Below are 15,979 nucleotides of genomic sequence, written 5' to 3' on the forward strand. Positions count from 1 at the left end.
CCCTCTGTCCCCTTCAGCGAGTGGTTGTCGCTCGAGTCACCCCAGCCGATGGTTCTGGAGAGGGCTGGAGAGGGCAGAGCTCATGAAGAATGCAGCAGACGCCCAAGTGTAAGCAGGGCACGGGAGGCTGCTGAAGTACAGCCCTCGAATGTTTCCTCGGATTTCCCGAGTCAGCAAGGTTTCCCTGGCCCAGGGGAAGAGTGGCGAGTCCCGGGCCACAGCAGGCCGTGGGGCTGAGCCGGTCCTCTGAGGCCCCCAGAGGAAGCGCCGCCACAAGGGGAGAGTCAGGACCCTCCTGCAGGGCGGGCCGCGGTCTCCTGCCTTGCGCTACTTGGTGGGAGACGGTGAGACGCGATTCCCTTTTTCGCCCTGGGCGATCAGGGCCTGGGGGCCACCGCTGGCTGCGAGTGCCAGGGCCCGGGTCCCTAGACCACCGCGGTCCCCATGTGTGGGAAGGCGTCCTTCGGGCCCTCACATCCGGGTGCGCCACGCTTTGCTTGGGGCCCCGGCAGACATCGGGGGAGCACTGGAAATCCCTGTGCTCCAGGCCATGCTCTGGGGCCTTTCTCAGCAAGGGGAGGCTCCCACGGGGGCCCGGATCTCCGTGGATTTGGGAAGGCCGGGGATGGGCAGCGGGTCCCTTGTGTCCTGCCCCTTGCCCGCGGACCCGAGCCCTGGGTGGGTCAGCCGCCCGCCTGGACAGCACCGGCCAGGGCTTCGGGCTGGAGAGTTCTTGGCGGCATGGCACGGGCCAGCGAGCACGCCGTTCCGACGGCCGGCCTCCCCCTCCCTCCTTAGGCCCCCATCCCCAAGCGAGGATCTGGCCCTGACCACCAAGTCTTGCATCGCCCAGCCCCGCCGCCAGGTCCCATGCCTCAGGAAGCCGGGGTATGGCGCTGTCCTGAGAGCAGCCTCGGTAAGCAGCTTCTGGGTGGTAGGGGACCTCCCGCGTCGCCTCGGGCGTGCTTGGGTCAATGATGAGAACTCATATGGTCTCGAAGAGCGATGAGGACCTAAAAATCACGCTCAATAGGATTACGCTGAGGCCCAAGGCAGGGGACCGTGCCGGGGTCAGCCTCCCCCAGAGCGTCGGGGCAGTGAGGGTGCGCTGCAGGTGGCCGCGGGAGGAGAACCACCTCTCGAGGCTCTCTGCTGTGGCCCCCGGACGTCGGTGCACCTGCGGGTGCCGACGGGGTGTTCTGGCGTTCCAGCTGGTCTACCGACCCAGGCCTCTTCCCCGGACAGCTGCCCGAGAGCCAGGGCTTAGCCACCCTTGTGTCCTTGTGTCTTTCAGCGGGCCTGGCTGGCAAGGTTCTTGGCGCGTCTCCCACCAGGAGAGGTGAGCGGAAGCCTCTGGGCTCCGAGGGAGGCCCCAGACCCCTTGGCCTGGCATCGGGAAGCGGGGACCCCAGCAGGGACTCCGCAGCTGGGCCTGGGCTGGGGATGCGGGTCCTCATTGTCCGGACGGCACCGAAGTCCCCGTGAGCGTGTGCCCCTGAGCCATCCCAGGGGCAGGGATCGCGAAACGTGGGCCGGGGGGCTGACAAGGCCTGGAAAGCGCGGGCTGGCCGCCCAAGGCCCAGGTGCACCCGAGGCCTCCTGATCAATTGCGGCGTGTCCGGGGGGCCCAGAAAGGGAGTGGACGTGAGACCCGTGGTCTCGGAGGCCACTGTGCCCTTGAGCAACACCTTGTTGCTCAAGGCCCGGCCCATGGCAGGTTTCTGCGGGCTGCACTGGCCCGAGCTCCTGTCCCGTCCTGCAGACGACCAAGGCGTTTGGGGCCCCGGGAGGCCACTTCCGAAGAGCCCACGAGGATTCGTTGAGCTGGCCAGACGGCACGGTTCCACTGGGGCGGGGGGGCAGAAACTGCACGTCCCAGGCCACAGCAGCCGTTGGGGCTCAGCCTCTCACCTGAGACTCTCAAGCACCCGGGATAGGGTCGTGGTGAAGCGGCACTGCACGGGCCGAGTCAGGTCCCTCGTCCAGAGCGGCCAGCGGGCGGTGTGCCTTGCTGCCGTGGTGGAGAGTGACCTGGCTTTCCCCGCTCGGCCGTGGGGGAGCCCTGGGCCCCGGCAACCTTTGGCTTCCCGGGCAGGGGCTCAGGTCCTTGGCTCCCAGGTGGCTCCAGGAGAGGGTGGGCGGCGTCCTGGCCAAACCTCCCGGGCCGCCGCTCTTGGCTCGCCACTCCGGGAGACAGCGGGGACCCGGCCAAAGCCCTGTGGTCCATGCCATGGTCAGGGGCCGTTCTCCAGAAGGCTGGGCTCCCACAGGGACCACGGTCTCCATTGCTTTGGGATGCCCCGGAAAGGGCAGCCGGGCCCTTGGGCCCGGCTCCTTCCTGGCGGACACCTGCCATGCTTGGCTCCGAACTCTGCCGGGCCCCCAGTGGCCAGGACTCCGGGAAAGGGGGCCCTGGGCCGCACGGCAGGCGCTTCAGACCAGGACGTTTGGACAGCTGGTCTCTCCGTCTCTCCTTAGAAACCCATCCACAATCGAGAAGCTCGCCCAGATGAGCACGTCTTGCTTGGCCCCGCCCTGCCCAGAGGTCTCACGTCTCAGGACCCGGGGGCATGGACGCGGTGCGGAATGCAGCCCCGGTAAGCAGCTTCGGGGTGCCCCGAGGCCGCACGCATCGCCACCAGCTTGCTTGGGTCAGTGATGAGAACTCAAGTGGTCTCGAAGAGCGATGATGACCTAAAAATCATGCTCAATAGGATTACGCTGAGGCCCAAGACAGGCGTCTGTGCCGGGATCAGCCTCCCCCAGACCCTGGGGACCCTGGAGGTGCGCCGCAGTTGTGGGCGTGAGGCCATCGTACCCTCGGGGCTCCCCGTGCTGGCCCTGGCCTGTCTGTGCCCGTCAGGGGTCCGCTCGAGGTCGTGAGGCGTTCCGCCCGGCCTCCGGACCCAATCCACCTCGCAGGACAGCTCCCTCGGTGCCATTGCTTAGGAGACCGTTGCCCCTTGTGTCTTTCAGCGGGCCTCGGGGGCCGGAACTTGGTGCGGCGTGACCCAAGAGAGGTGAGTGGAAGACTCTGGGCCTGCAGGGAGATGCCAGGCGCCATGGGCATTGTCCGCGGAGCCCGGATCCCCGCACGGGCCCCGGCTCCAGCACTGTGCTAGGGATGGGGGCTGTGGTGGCCCACACAGCGTGGACCTGCCCATGCACAGCCGCCCTTCAGCAATCCCACGTGCAGGGAATGGGAAAGTTGGGCCAGGTCACTGGCAACGACTGGGGGCTGGGGGCATGCCGCCGTCGTCCCACATGGACCTGAGGCCTCCTTGTACGTCCAGCTGTGTCCTGTGCGCCCGAGAAGAGAGCGGACGTGAGTCCCTTGGTGTCAGGGCCCTCTGTCCCCTTCAGCGAGTGGTTGTCGCTCGAGTCACCCCAGCCGATGGTTCTGGAGAGGGCTGGAGAGGGCAGAGCTCATGAAGAATGCAGCAGACGCCCAAGTGTAAGCAGGGCACGGGAGGCTGCTGAAGTACAGCCCTCGAATGTTTCCTCGGATTTCCCGAGTCAGCAAGGTTTCCCTGGCCCAGGGGAAGAGTGGCGAGTCCCGGGCCACAGCAGGCCGTGGGGCTGAGCCGGTCCTCTGAGGCCCCCAGAGGAAGCGCCGCCACAAGGGGAGAGTCAGGACCCTCCTGCAGGGCGGGCCGCGGTCTCCTGCCTTGCGCTGCTTGGTGGGAGACGGTGAGACGCGATTCCCTTTTTCGCCCTGGGCGATCAGGGCCTGGGGGCCACCGTTGGCTGCGAGTGCCAGGGCCCGGGTCCCTAGACCACCGCGGTCCCCATGTGTGGGAAGGCGTCCTTCGGGCCCTCACTTCCGGGTGCGCCACGCTTTGCTTGGGGCCCCGGCAGACATCGGGGGAGCACTGGAAATCCCTGTGCTCCAGGCCATGCTCTGGGGCCTTTCCTAGCAAGGGGAGGCTCCCACGGGGGCCCGGATCTCCGTGGATTTGGGAAGGCCAGGGATGGGCAGCGGGTCCCTTGTGTCCTGCCCCTTGCCCGCGGACCCGAGCCCTGGGTGGGTCAGCCGCCCGCCTGGACAGCACCGGCCAGGGCTTCGGGCTGGAGAGTTCTTGGCGGCATGGCACGGGCCAGCGAGCACGCCGTTCCGACGGCCGGCCTCCCCCTCCCTCCTTAGGCCCCCATCCCCAAGCGAGGATCTGGCCCTGACCACCAAGTCTTGCATCGCCCAGCCCCGCCGCCAGGTCCCATGCCTCAGGAAGCCGGGGTATGGCGCTGTCCTGAGAGCAGCCTCGGTAAGCAGCTTCTGGGTGGTAGGGGACCTCCCGCGTCGCCTCGGGCGTGCTTGGGTCAATGATGAGAACTCATATGGTCTCGAAGAGCGATGAGGACCTAAAAATCACGCTCAATAGGATTACGCTGAGGCCCAAGGCAGGGGACCGTGCCGGGGTCAGCCTCCCCCAGAGCGTCGGGGCAGTGAGGGTGCGCTGCAGGTGGCCGCGGGAGGAGAACCACCGCTCGAGGCTCTCTGCTGTGGCCCCCGGACTTCGGTGCACCTGCGGGTGCCGACGGGGTGTTCTGGCGTTCCAGCTGGTCTACCGACCCAGGCCTCTTCCCCGGACAGCTGCCCGAGAGCCAGGGCTTAGCCACCCTTGTGTCCTTGTGTCTTTCAGCGGGCCTGGCTGGCAAGGTTCTTGGCGCGTCTCCCACCAGGAGAGGTGAGCGGAAGCCTCTGGGCTCCGAGGGAGGCCCCAGACCCCTTGGCCTGGCATCGGGAAGCGGGGACCCCAGCAGGGACTCCGCAGCTGGGCCTGGGCTGGGGATGCGGGTCCTCATTGTCCGGACGGCACCGAAGTCCCCGTGAGCGTGTGCCCCTGAGCCATCCCAGGGGCAGGGATCGCGAAACGTGGGCCGGGGGGCTGACAAGGCCTGGAAAGCGCGGGCTGGCCGCCCAAGGCCCAGGTGCACCCGAGGCCTCCTGATCAATTGCGGCGTGTCCGGGGGGCCCAGAAAGGGAGTGGACGTGAGACCCGTGGTCTCGGAGGCCACTGTGCCCTTGAGCAACACCTTGTTGCTCAAGGCCCGGCCCATGGCAGGTTTCTGCGGGCTGCACTGGCCCGAGCTCCTGTCCCGTCCTGCAGACGACCAAGGCGTTTGGGGCCCCGGGAGGCCACTTCCGAAGAGCCCACGAGGATTCGTTGAGCTGGCCAGACGGCACGGTTCCACTGGGGCGGGGGGGCAGAAACTGCACGTCCCAGGCCACAGCAGCCGTTGGGGCTCAGCCTCTCACCTGAGACTCTCAAGCACCCGGGATAGGGTCGTGGTGAAGCGGCACTGCACGGGCCGAGTCAGGTCCCTCGTCCAGAGCGGCCAGCGGGCGGTGTGCCTTGCTGCCGTGGTGGAGAGTGACCTGGCTTTCCCCGCTCGGCCGTGGGGGAGCCCTGGGCCCCGGCAACCTTTGGCTTCCCGGGCAGGGGCTCAGGTCCTTGGCTCCCAGGTGGCTCCAGGAGAGGGTGGGCGGCGTCCTGGCCAAACCTCCCGGGCCGCCGCTCTTGGCTCGCCACTCCGGGAGACAGCGGGGACCCGGCCAAAGCCCTGTGGTCCATGCCATGGTCAGGGGCCGTTCTCCAGAAGGCTGGGCTCCCACAGGGACCACGGTCTCCATTGCTTTGGGATGCCCCGGAAAGGGCAGCCGGGCCCTTGGGCCCGGCTCCTTCCTGGCGGACACCTGCCATGCTTGGCTCCGAACTCTGCCGGGCCCCCAGTGGCCAGGACTCCGGGAAAGGGGGCCCTGGGCCGCACGGCAGGCGCTTCAGACCAGGACGTTTGGACAGCTGGTCTCTCCGTCTCTCCTTAGAAACCCATCCACAATCGAGAAGCTCGCCCAGATGAGCACGTCTTGCTTGGCCCCGCCCTGCCCAGAGGTCTCACGTCTCAGGACCCGGGGGCATGGACGCGGTGCGGAATGCAGCCCCGGTAAGCAGCTTCGGGGTGCCCCGAGGCCGCACGCATCGCCACCAGCTTGCTTGGGTCAGTGATGAGAACTCAAGTGGTCTCGAAGAGCGATGATGACCTAAAAATCATGCTCAATAGGATTACGCTGAGGCCCAAGACAGGCGTCTGTGCCGGGATCAGCCTCCCCCAGACCCTGGGGACCCTGGAGGTGCGCCGCAGTTGTGGGCGTGAGGCCATCGTACCCTCGGGGCTCCCCGTGCTGGCCCTGGCCTGTCTGTGCCCGTCAGGGGTCCGCTCGAGGTCGTGAGGCGTTCCGCCCGGCCTCCGGACCCAATCCACCTCGCAGGACAGCTCCCTCGGTGCCATTGCTTAGGAGACCGTTGCCCCTTGTGTCTTTCAGCGGGCCTCGGGGGCCGGAACTTGGTGCGGCGTGACCCAAGAGAGGTGAGTGGAAGACTCTGGGCCTGCAGGGAGATGCCAGGCGCCATGGGCATTGTCCGCGGAGCCCGGATCCCCGCACGGGCCCCGGCTCCAGCACTGTGCTAGGGATGGGGGCTGTGGTGGCCCACACAGCGTGGACCTGCCCATGCACAGCCGCCCTTCAGCAATCCCACGTGCAGGGAATGGGAAAGTTGGGCCAGGTCACTGGCAACGACTGGGGGCTGGGGGCATGCCGCCGTCGTCCCACATGGACCTGAGGCCTCCTTGTACGTCCAGCTGTGTCCTGTGCGCCCGAGAAGAGAGCGGACGTGAGTCCCTTGGTGTCAGGGCCCTCTGTCCCCTTCAGCGAGTGGTTGTCGCTCGAGTCACCCCAGCCGATGGTTCTGGAGAGGGCTGGAGAGGGCAGAGCTCATGAAGAATGCAGCAGACGCCCAAGTGTAAGCAGGGCACGGGAGGCTGCTGAAGTACAGCCCTCGAATGTTTCCTCGGATTTCCCGAGTCAGCAAGGTTTCCCTGGCCCAGGGGAAGAGTGGCGAGTCCCGGGCCACAGCAGGCCGTGGGGCTGAGCCGGTCCTCTGAGGCCCCCAGAGGAAGCGCCGCCACAAGGGGAGAGTCAGGACCCTCCTGCAGGGCGGGCCGCGGTCTCCTGCCTTGCGCTACTTGGTGGGAGACGGTGAGACGCGATTCCCTTTTTCGCCCTGGGCGATCAGGGCCTGGGGGCCACCGCTGGCTGCGAGTGCCAGGGCCCGGGTCCCTAGACCACCGCGGTCCCCATGTGTGGGAAGGCGTCCTTCGGGCCCTCACATCCGGGTGCGCCACGCTTTGCTTGGGGCCCCGGCAGACATCGGGGGAGCACTGGAAATCCCTGTGCTCCAGGCCATGCTCTGGGGCCTTTCTCAGCAAGGGGAGGCTCCCACGGGGGCCCGGATCTCCGTGGATTTGGGAAGGCCGGGGATGGGCAGCGGGTCCCTTGTGTCCTGCCCCTTGCCCGCGGACCCGAGCCCTGGGTGGGTCAGCCGCCCGCCTGGACAGCACCGGCCAGGGCTTCGGGCTGGAGAGTTCTTGGCGGCATGGCACGGGCCAGCGAGCACGCCGTTCCGACGGCCGGCCTCCCCCTCCCTCCTTAGGCCCCCATCCCCAAGCGAGGATCTGGCCCTGACCACCAAGTCTTGCATCGCCCAGCCCCGCCGCCAGGTCCCATGCCTCAGGAAGCCGGGGTATGGCGCTGTCCTGAGAGCAGCCTCGGTAAGCAGCTTCTGGGTGGTAGGGGACCTCCCGCGTCGCCTCGGGCGTGCTTGGGTCAATGATGAGAACTCATATGGTCTCGAAGAGCGATGAGGACCTAAAAATCACGCTCAATAGGATTACGCTGAGGCCCAAGGCAGGGGACCGTGCCGGGGTCAGCCTCCCCCAGAGCGTCGGGGCAGTGAGGGTGCGCTGCAGGTGGCCGCGGGAGGAGAACCACCTCTCGAGGCTCTCTGCTGTGGCCCCCGGACGTCGGTGCACCTGCGGGTGCCGACGGGGTGTTCTGGCGTTCCAGCTGGTCTACCGACCCAGGCCTCTTCCCCGGACAGCTGCCCGAGAGCCAGGGATTAGCCACCCTTGTGTCCTTGTGTCTTTCAGCGGGCCTGGCTGGCAAGGTTCTTGGCGCGTCTCCCACCAGGAGAGGTGAGCGGAAGCCTCTGGGCTCCGAGGGAGGCCCCAGACCCCTTGGCCTGGCATCGGGAAGCGGGGACCCCAGCAGGGACTCCGCAGCTGGGCCTGGGCTGGGGATGCGGGTCCTCATTGTCCGGACGGCACCGAAGTCCCCGTGAGCGTGTGCCCCTGAGCCATCCCAGGGGCAGGGATCGCGAAACGTGGGCCGGGGGGCTGACAAGGCCTGGAAAGCGCGGGCTGGCCGCCCAAGGCCCAGGTGCACCCGAGGCCTCCTGATCAATTGCGGCGTGTCCGGGGGGCCCAGAAAGGGAGTGGACGTGAGACCCGTGGTCTCGGAGGCCACTGTGCCCTTGAGCAACACCTTGTTGCTCAAGGCCCGGCCCATGGCAGGTTTCTGCGGGCTGCACTGGCCCGAGCTCCTGTCCCGTCCTGCAGACGACCAAGGCGTTTGGGGCCCCGGGAGGCCACTTCCGAAGAGCCCACGAGGATTCGTTGAGCTGGCCAGACGGCACGGTTCCACTGGGGCGGGGGGGCAGAAACTGCACGTCCCAGGCCACAGCAGCCGTTGGGGCTCAGCCTCTCACCTGAGACTCTCAAGCACCCGGGATAGGGTCGTGGTGAAGCGGCACTGCACGGGCCGAGTCAGGTCCCTCGTCCAGAGCGGCCAGCGGGCGGTGTGCCTTGCTGCCGTGGTGGAGAGTGACCTGGCTTTCCCCGCTCGGCCGTGGGGGAGCCCTGGGCCCCGGCAACCTTTGGCTTCCCGGGCAGGGGCTCAGGTCCTTGGCTCCCAGGTGGCTCCAGGAGAGGGTGGGCGGCGTCCTGGCCAAACCTCCCGGGCCGCCGCTCTTGGCTCGCCACTCCGGGAGACAGCGGGGACCCGGCCAAAGCCCTGTGGTCCATGCCATGGTCAGGGGCCGTTCTCCAGAAGGCTGGGCTCCCACAGGGACCACGGTCTCCATTGCTTTGGGATGCCCCGGAAAGGGCAGCCGGGCCCTTGGGCCCGGCTCCTTCCTGGCGGACACCTGCCATGCTTGGCTCCGAACTCTGCCGGGCCCCCAGTGGCCAGGACTCCGGGAAAGGGGGCCCTGGGCCGCACGGCAGGCGCTTCAGACCAGGACGTTTGGACAGCTGGTCTCTCCGTCTCTCCTTAGAAACCCATCCACAATCGAGAAGCTCGCCCAGATGAGCACGTCTTGCTTGGCCCCGCCCTGCCCAGAGGTCTCACGTCTCAGGACCCGGGGGCATGGACGCGGTGCGGAATGCAGCCCCGGTAAGCAGCTTCGGGGTGCCCCGAGGCCGCACGCATCGCCACCAGCTTGCTTGGGTCAGTGATGAGAACTCAAGTGGTCTCGAAGAGCGATGATGACCTAAAAATCATGCTCAATAGGATTACGCTGAGGCCCAAGACAGGCGTCTGTGCCGGGATCAGCCTCCCCCAGACCCTGGGGACCCTGGAGGTGCGCCGCAGTTGTGGGCGTGAGGCCATCGTACCCTCGGGGCTCCCCGTGCTGGCCCTGGCCTGTCTGTGCCCGTCAGGGGTCCGCTCGAGGTCGTGAGGCGTTCCGCCCGGCCTCCGGACCCAATCCACCTCGCAGGACAGCTCCCTCGGTGCCATTGCTTAGGAGACCGTTGCCCCTTGTGTCTTTCAGCGGGCCTCGGGGGCCGGAACTTGGTGCGGCGTGACCCAAGAGAGGTGAGTGGAAGACTCTGGGCCTGCAGGGAGATGCCAGGCGCCATGGGCATTGTCCGCGGAGCCCGGATCCCCGCACGGGCCCCGGCTCCAGCACTGTGCTAGGGATGGGGGCTGTGGTGGCCCACACAGCGTGGACCTGCCCATGCACAGCCGCCCTTCAGCAATCCCACGTGCAGGGAATGGGAAAGTTGGGCCAGGTCACTGGCAACGACTGGGGGCTGGGGGCATGCCGCCGTCGTCCCACATGGACCTGAGGCCTCCTTGTACGTCCAGCTGTGTCCTGTGCGCCCGAGAAGAGAGCGGACGTGAGTCCCTTGGTGTCAGGGCCCTCTGTCCCCTTCAGCGAGTGGTTGTCGCTCGAGTCACCCCAGCCGATGGTTCTGGAGAGGGCTGGAGAGGGCAGAGCTCATGAAGAATGCAGCAGACGCCCAAGTGTAAGCAGGGCACGGGAGGCTGCTGAAGTACAGCCCTCGAATGTTTCCTCGGATTTCCCGAGTCAGCAAGGTTTCCCTGGCCCAGGGGAAGAGTGGCGAGTCCCGGGCCACAGCAGGCCGTGGGGCTGAGCCGGTCCTCTGAGGCCCCCAGAGGAAGCGCCGCCACAAGGGGAGAGTCAGGACCCTCCTGCAGGGCGGGCCGCGGTCTCCTGCCTTGCGCTGCTTGGTGGGAGACGGTGAGACGCGATTCCCTTTTTCGCCCTGGGCGATCAGGGCCTGGGGGCCACCGTTGGCTGCGAGTGCCAGGGCCCGGGTCCCTAGACCACCGCGGTCCCCATGTGTGGGAAGGCGTCCTTCGGGCCCTCACTTCCGGGTGCGCCACGCTTTGCTTGGGGCCCCGGCAGACATCGGGGGAGCACTGGAAATCCCTGTGCTCCAGGCCATGCTCTGGGGCCTTTCCTAGCAAGGGGAGGCTCCCACGGGGGCCCGGATCTCCGTGGATTTGGGAAGGCCAGGGATGGGCAGCGGGTCCCTTGTGTCCTGCCCCTTGCCCGCGGACCCGAGCCCTGGGTGGGTCAGCCGCCCGCCTGGACAGCACCGGCCAGGGCTTCGGGCTGGAGAGTTCTTGGCGGCATGGCACGGGCCAGCGAGCACGCCGTTCCGACGGCCGGCCTCCCCCTCCCTCCTTAGGCCCCCATCCCCAAGCGAGGATCTGGCCCTGACCACCAAGTCTTGCATCGCCCAGCCCCGCCGCCAGGTCCCATGCCTCAGGAAGCCGGGGTATGGCGCTGTCCTGAGAGCAGCCTCGGTAAGCAGCTTCTGGGTGGTAGGGGACCTCCCGCGTCGCCTCGGGCGTGCTTGGGTCAATGATGAGAACTCATATGGTCTCGAAGAGCGATGAGGACCTAAAAATCACGCTCAATAGGATTACGCTGAGGCCCAAGGCAGGGGACCGTGCCGGGGTCAGCCTCCCCCAGAGCGTCGGGGCAGTGAGGGTGCGCTGCAGGTGGCCGCGGGAGGAGAACCACCGCTCGAGGCTCTCTGCTGTGGCCCCCGGACTTCGGTGCACCTGCGGGTGCCGACGGGGTGTTCTGGCGTTCCAGCTGGTCTACCGACCCAGGCCTCTTCCCCGGACAGCTGCCCGAGAGCCAGGGCTTAGCCACCCTTGTGTCCTTGTGTCTTTCAGCGGGCCTGGCTGGCAAGGTTCTTGGCGCGTCTCCCACCAGGAGAGGTGAGCGGAAGCCTCTGGGCTCCGAGGGAGGCCCCAGACCCCTTGGCCTGGCATCGGGAAGCGGGGACCCCAGCAGGGACTCCGCAGCTGGGCCTGGGCTGGGGATGCGGGTCCTCATTGTCCGGACGGCACCGAAGTCCCCGTGAGCGTGTGCCCCTGAGCCATCCCAGGGGCAGGGATCGCGAAACGTGGGCCGGGGGGCTGACAAGGCCTGGAAAGCGCGGGCTGGCCGCCCAAGGCCCAGGTGCACCCGAGGCCTCCTGATCAATTGCGGCGTGTCCGGGGGGCCCAGAAAGGGAGTGGACGTGAGACCCGTGGTCTCGGAGGCCACTGTGCCCTTGAGCAACACCTTGTTGCTCAAGGCCCGGCCCATGGCAGGTTTCTGCGGGCTGCACTGGCCCGAGCTCCTGTCCCGTCCTGCAGACGACCAAGGCGTTTGGGGCCCCGGGAGGCCACTTCCGAAGAGCCCACGAGGATTCGTTGAGCTGGCCAGACGGCACGGTTCCACTGGGGCGGGGGGGCAGAAACTGCACGTCCCAGGCCACAGCAGCCGTTGGGGCTCAGCCTCTCACCTGAGACTCTCAAGCACCCGGGATAGGGTCGTGGTGAAGCGGCACTGCACGGGCCGAGTCAGGTCCCTCGTCCAGAGCGGCCAGCGGGCGGTGTGCCTTGCTGCCGTGGTGGAGAGTGACCTGGCTTTCCCCGCTCGGCCGTGGGGGAGCCCTGGGCCCCGGCAACCTTTGGCTTCCCGGGCAGGGGCTCAGGTCCTTGGCTCCCAGGTGGCTCCAGGAGAGGGTGGGCGGCGTCCTGGCCAAACCTCCCGGGCCGCCGCTCTTGGCTCGCCACTCCGGGAGACAGCGGGGACCCGGCCAAAGCCCTGTGGTCCATGCCATGGTCAGGGGCCGTTCTCCAGAAGGCTGGGCTCCCACAGGGACCACGGTCTCCATTGCTTTGGGATGCCCCGGAAAGGGCAGCCGGGCCCTTGGGCCCGGCTCCTTCCTGGCGGACACCTGCCATGCTTGGCTCCGAACTCTGCCGGGCCCCCAGTGGCCAGGACTCCGGGAAAGGGGGCCCTGGGCCGCACGGCAGGCGCTTCAGACCAGGACGTTTGGACAGCTGGTCTCTCCGTCTCTCCTTAGAAACCCATCCACAATCGAGAAGCTCGCCCAGATGAGCACGTCTTGCTTGGCCCCGCCCTGCCCAGAGGTCTCACGTCTCAGGACCCGGGGGCATGGACGCGGTGCGGAATGCAGCCCCGGTAAGCAGCTTCGGGGTGCCCCGAGGCCGCACGCATCGCCACCAGCTTGCTTGGGTCAGTGATGAGAACTCAAGTGGTCTCGAAGAGCGATGATGACCTAAAAATCATGCTCAATAGGATTACGCTGAGGCCCAAGACAGGCGTCTGTGCCGGGATCAGCCTCCCCCAGACCCTGGGGACCCTGGAGGTGCGCCGCAGTTGTGGGCGTGAGGCCATCGTACCCTCGGGGCTCCCCGTGCTGGCCCTGGCCTGTCTGTGCCCGTCAGGGGTCCGCTCGAGGTCGTGAGGCGTTCCGCCCGGCCTCCGGACCCAATCCACCTCGCAGGACAGCTCCCTCGGTGCCATTGCTTAGGAGACCGTTGCCCCTTGTGTCTTTCAGCGGGCCTCGGGGGCCGGAACTTGGTGCGGCGTGACCCAAGAGAGGTGAGTGGAAGACTCTGGGCCTGCAGGGAGATGCCAGGCGCCATGGGCATTGTCCGCGGAGCCCGGATCCCCGCACGGGCCCCGGCTCCAGCACTGTGCTAGGGATGGGGGCTGTGGTGGCCCACACAGCGTGGACCTGCCCATGCACAGCCGCCCTTCAGCAATCCCACGTGCAGGGAATGGGAAAGTTGGGCCAGGTCACTGGCAACGACTGGGGGCTGGGGGCATGCCGCCGTCGTCCCACATGGACCTGAGGCCTCCTTGTACGTCCAGCTGTGTCCTGTGCGCCCGAGAAGAGAGCGGACGTGAGTCCCTTGGTGTCAGGGCCCTCTGTCCCCTTCAGCGAGTGGTTGTCGCTCGAGTCACCCCAGCCGATGGTTCTGGAGAGGGCTGGAGAGGGCAGAGCTCATGAAGAATGCAGCAGACGCCCAAGTGTAAGCAGGGCACGGGAGGCTGCTGAAGTACAGCCCTCGAATGTTTCCTCGGATTTCCCGAGTCAGCAAGGTTTCCCTGGCCCAGGGGAAGAGTGGCGAGTCCCGGGCCACAGCAGGCCGTGGGGCTGAGCCGGTCCTCTGAGGCCCCCAGAGGAAGCGCCGCCACAAGGGGAGAGTCAGGACCCTCCTGCAGGGCGGGCCGCGGTCTCCTGCCTTGCGCTGCTTGGTGGGAGACGGTGAGACGCGATTCCCTTTTTCGCCCTGGGCGATCAGGGCCTGGGGGCCACCGTTGGCTGCGAGTGCCAGGGCCCGGGTCCCTAGACCACCGCGGTCCCCATGTGTGGGAAGGCGTCCTTCGGGCCCTCACTTCCGGGTGCGCCACGCTTTGCTTGGGGCCCCGGCAGACATCGGGGGAGCACTGGAAATCCCTGTGCTCCAGGCCATGCTCTGGGGCCTTTCCTAGCAAGGGGAGGCTCCCACGGGGGCCCGGATCTCCGTGGATTTGGGAAGGCCAGGGATGGGCAGCGGGTCCCTTGTGTCCTGCCCCTTGCCCGCGGACCCGAGCCCTGGGTGGGTCAGCCGCCCGCCTGGACAGCACCGGCCAGGGCTTCGGGCTGGAGAGTTCTTGGCGGCATGGCACGGGCCAGCGAGCACGCCGTTCCGACGGCCGGCCTCCCCCTCCCTCCTTAGGCCCCCATCCCCAAGCGAGGATCTGGCCCTGACCACCAAGTCTTGCATCGCCCAGCCCCGCCGCCAGGTCCCATGCCTCAGGAAGCCGGGGTATGGCGCTGTCCTGAGAGCAGCCTCGGTAAGCAGCTTCTGGGTGGTAGGGGACCTCCCGCGTCGCCTCGGGCGTGCTTGGGTCAATGATGAGAACTCATATGGTCTCGAAGAGCGATGAGGACCTAAAAATCACGCTCAATAGGATTACGCTGAGGCCCAAGGCAGGGGACCGTGCCGGGGTCAGCCTCCCCCAGAGCGTCGGGGCAGTGAGGGTGCGCTGCAGGTGGCCGCGGGAGGAGAACCACCGCTCGAGGCTCTCTGCTGTGGCCCCCGGACGTCGGTGCACCTGCGGGTGCCGACGGGGTGTTCTGGCGTTCCAGCTGGTCTACCGACCCAGGCCTCTTCCCCGGACAGCTGCCCGAGAGCCAGGGCTTAGCCACCCTTGTGTCCTTGTGTCTTTCAGCGGGCCTGGCTGGCAAGGTTCTTGGCGCGTCTCCCACCAGGAGAGGTGAGCGGAAGCCTCTGGGCTCCGAGGGAGGCCCCAGACCCCTTGGCCTGGCATCGGGAAGCGGGGACCCCAGCAGGGACTCCGCAGCTGGGCCTGGGCTGGGGATGCGGGTCCTCATTGTCCGGACGGCACCGAAGTCCCCGTGAGCGTGTGCCCCTGAGCCATCCCAGGGGCAGGGATCGCGAAACGTGGGCCGGGGGGCTGACAAGGCCTGGAAAGCGCGGGCTGGCCGCCCAAGGCCCAGGTGCACCCGAGGCCTCCTGATCAATTGCGGCGTGTCCGGGGGGCCCAGAAAGGGAGTGGACGTGAGACCCGTGGTCTCGGAGGCCACTGTGCCCTTGAGCAACACCTTGTTGCTCAAGGCCCGGCCCATGGCAGGTTTCTGCGGGCTGCACTGGCCCGAGCTCCTGTCCCGTCCTGCAGACGACCAAGGCGTTTGGGGCCCCGGGAGGCCACTTCCGAAGAGCCCACGAGGATTCGTTGAGCTGGCCAGACGGCACGGTTCCACTGGGGCGGGGGGGCAGAAACTGCACGTCCCAGGCCACAGCAGCCGTTGGGGCTCAGCCTCTCACCTGAGACTCTCAAGCACCCGGGATAGGGTCGTGGTGAAGCGGCACTGCACGGGCCGAGTCAGGTCCCTCGTCCAGAGCGGCCAGCGGGCGGTGTGCCTTGCTGCCGTGGTGGAGAGTGACCTGGCTTTCCCCGCTCGGCCGTGGGGGAGCCCTGGGCCCCGGCAACCTTTGGCTTCCCGGGCAGGGGCTCAGGTCCTTGGCTCCCAGGTGGCTCCAGGAGAGGGTGGGCGGCGTCCTGGCCAAACCTCCCGGGCCGCCGCTCTTGGCTCGCCACTCCGGGAGACAGCGGGGACCCGGCCAAAGCCCTGTGGTCCATGCCATGGTCAGGGGCCGTTCTCCAGAAGGCTGGGCTCCCACAGGGACCACGGTCTCCATTGCTTTGGGATGCCCCGGAAAGGGCAGCCGGGCCCTTGGGCCCGGCTCCTTCCTGGCGGACACCTGCCATGCTTGGCTCCGAACTCTGCCGGGCCCCCAGTGGCCAGGACTCCGGGAAAGGGGGCCCTGGGCCGCACGGCAGGCGCTTCAGACCAGGACGTTTGGACAGCTGGTCTCTCCGTCTCTCCTTAGAAACCCATCCACAATCGAGAAGCTCGCCCAGATGAGCACGTCTTGCTTGGCCCCGCCCTGCCCAGAGGTCTCACGTCTCAGGACCCGGGGGCATGGACGCGGTGCGGAATGCAGCCC

The 15,979-nt window shown here is 67.6% G+C and overlaps 9 non-coding genes across 9 annotated transcripts; all 9 read left to right on the top strand.

The window, feature by feature from the left end:
- The first annotated feature begins 968 nt into the window (after positions 1–968).
- LOC123945442 lies at positions 969–1,049 on the top strand. The gene has a single exon (XR_006819270.1). It is a non-coding gene; the product is annotated as a small nucleolar RNA SNORD115 (small nucleolar RNA).
- Positions 1,050–2,649: 1,600 nt separating this feature from the next.
- Positions 2,650–2,730, top strand: LOC123945592. Its single transcript, XR_006819412.1, has one exon. It is a non-coding gene; the product is annotated as a small nucleolar RNA SNORD115 (small nucleolar RNA).
- A 1,584-nt stretch (positions 2,731–4,314) lies between these two features.
- Positions 4,315–4,395, top strand: LOC123945443. Its single transcript, XR_006819271.1, has one exon. It is a non-coding gene; the product is annotated as a small nucleolar RNA SNORD115 (small nucleolar RNA).
- Positions 4,396–5,995: 1,600 nt separating this feature from the next.
- LOC123945593 lies at positions 5,996–6,076 on the top strand. Its single transcript, XR_006819413.1, has one exon. It is a non-coding gene; the product is annotated as a small nucleolar RNA SNORD115 (small nucleolar RNA).
- A 1,584-nt stretch (positions 6,077–7,660) lies between these two features.
- On the top strand, positions 7,661–7,741 carry LOC123945444. Its single transcript, XR_006819272.1, has one exon. It is a non-coding gene; the product is annotated as a small nucleolar RNA SNORD115 (small nucleolar RNA).
- Positions 7,742–9,341: 1,600 nt separating this feature from the next.
- On the top strand, positions 9,342–9,422 carry LOC123945594. Its single transcript, XR_006819414.1, has one exon. It is a non-coding gene; the product is annotated as a small nucleolar RNA SNORD115 (small nucleolar RNA).
- A 1,584-nt stretch (positions 9,423–11,006) lies between these two features.
- Positions 11,007–11,087, top strand: LOC123945445. Its single transcript, XR_006819273.1, has one exon. It is a non-coding gene; the product is annotated as a small nucleolar RNA SNORD115 (small nucleolar RNA).
- Positions 11,088–12,687: 1,600 nt separating this feature from the next.
- On the top strand, positions 12,688–12,768 carry LOC123945595. Its single transcript, XR_006819415.1, has one exon. It is a non-coding gene; the product is annotated as a small nucleolar RNA SNORD115 (small nucleolar RNA).
- A 1,584-nt stretch (positions 12,769–14,352) lies between these two features.
- On the top strand, positions 14,353–14,433 carry LOC123945447. The gene has a single exon (XR_006819274.1). It is a non-coding gene; the product is annotated as a small nucleolar RNA SNORD115 (small nucleolar RNA).
- The last annotated feature ends 1,546 nt before the right edge of the window (positions 14,434–15,979 follow it).

This window comes from Meles meles, chromosome 6 (assembly GCF_922984935.1).
Source record: "Meles meles chromosome 6, mMelMel3.1 paternal haplotype, whole genome shotgun sequence".
NCBI lineage: Eukaryota > Metazoa > Chordata > Mammalia > Carnivora > Mustelidae > Meles > Meles meles.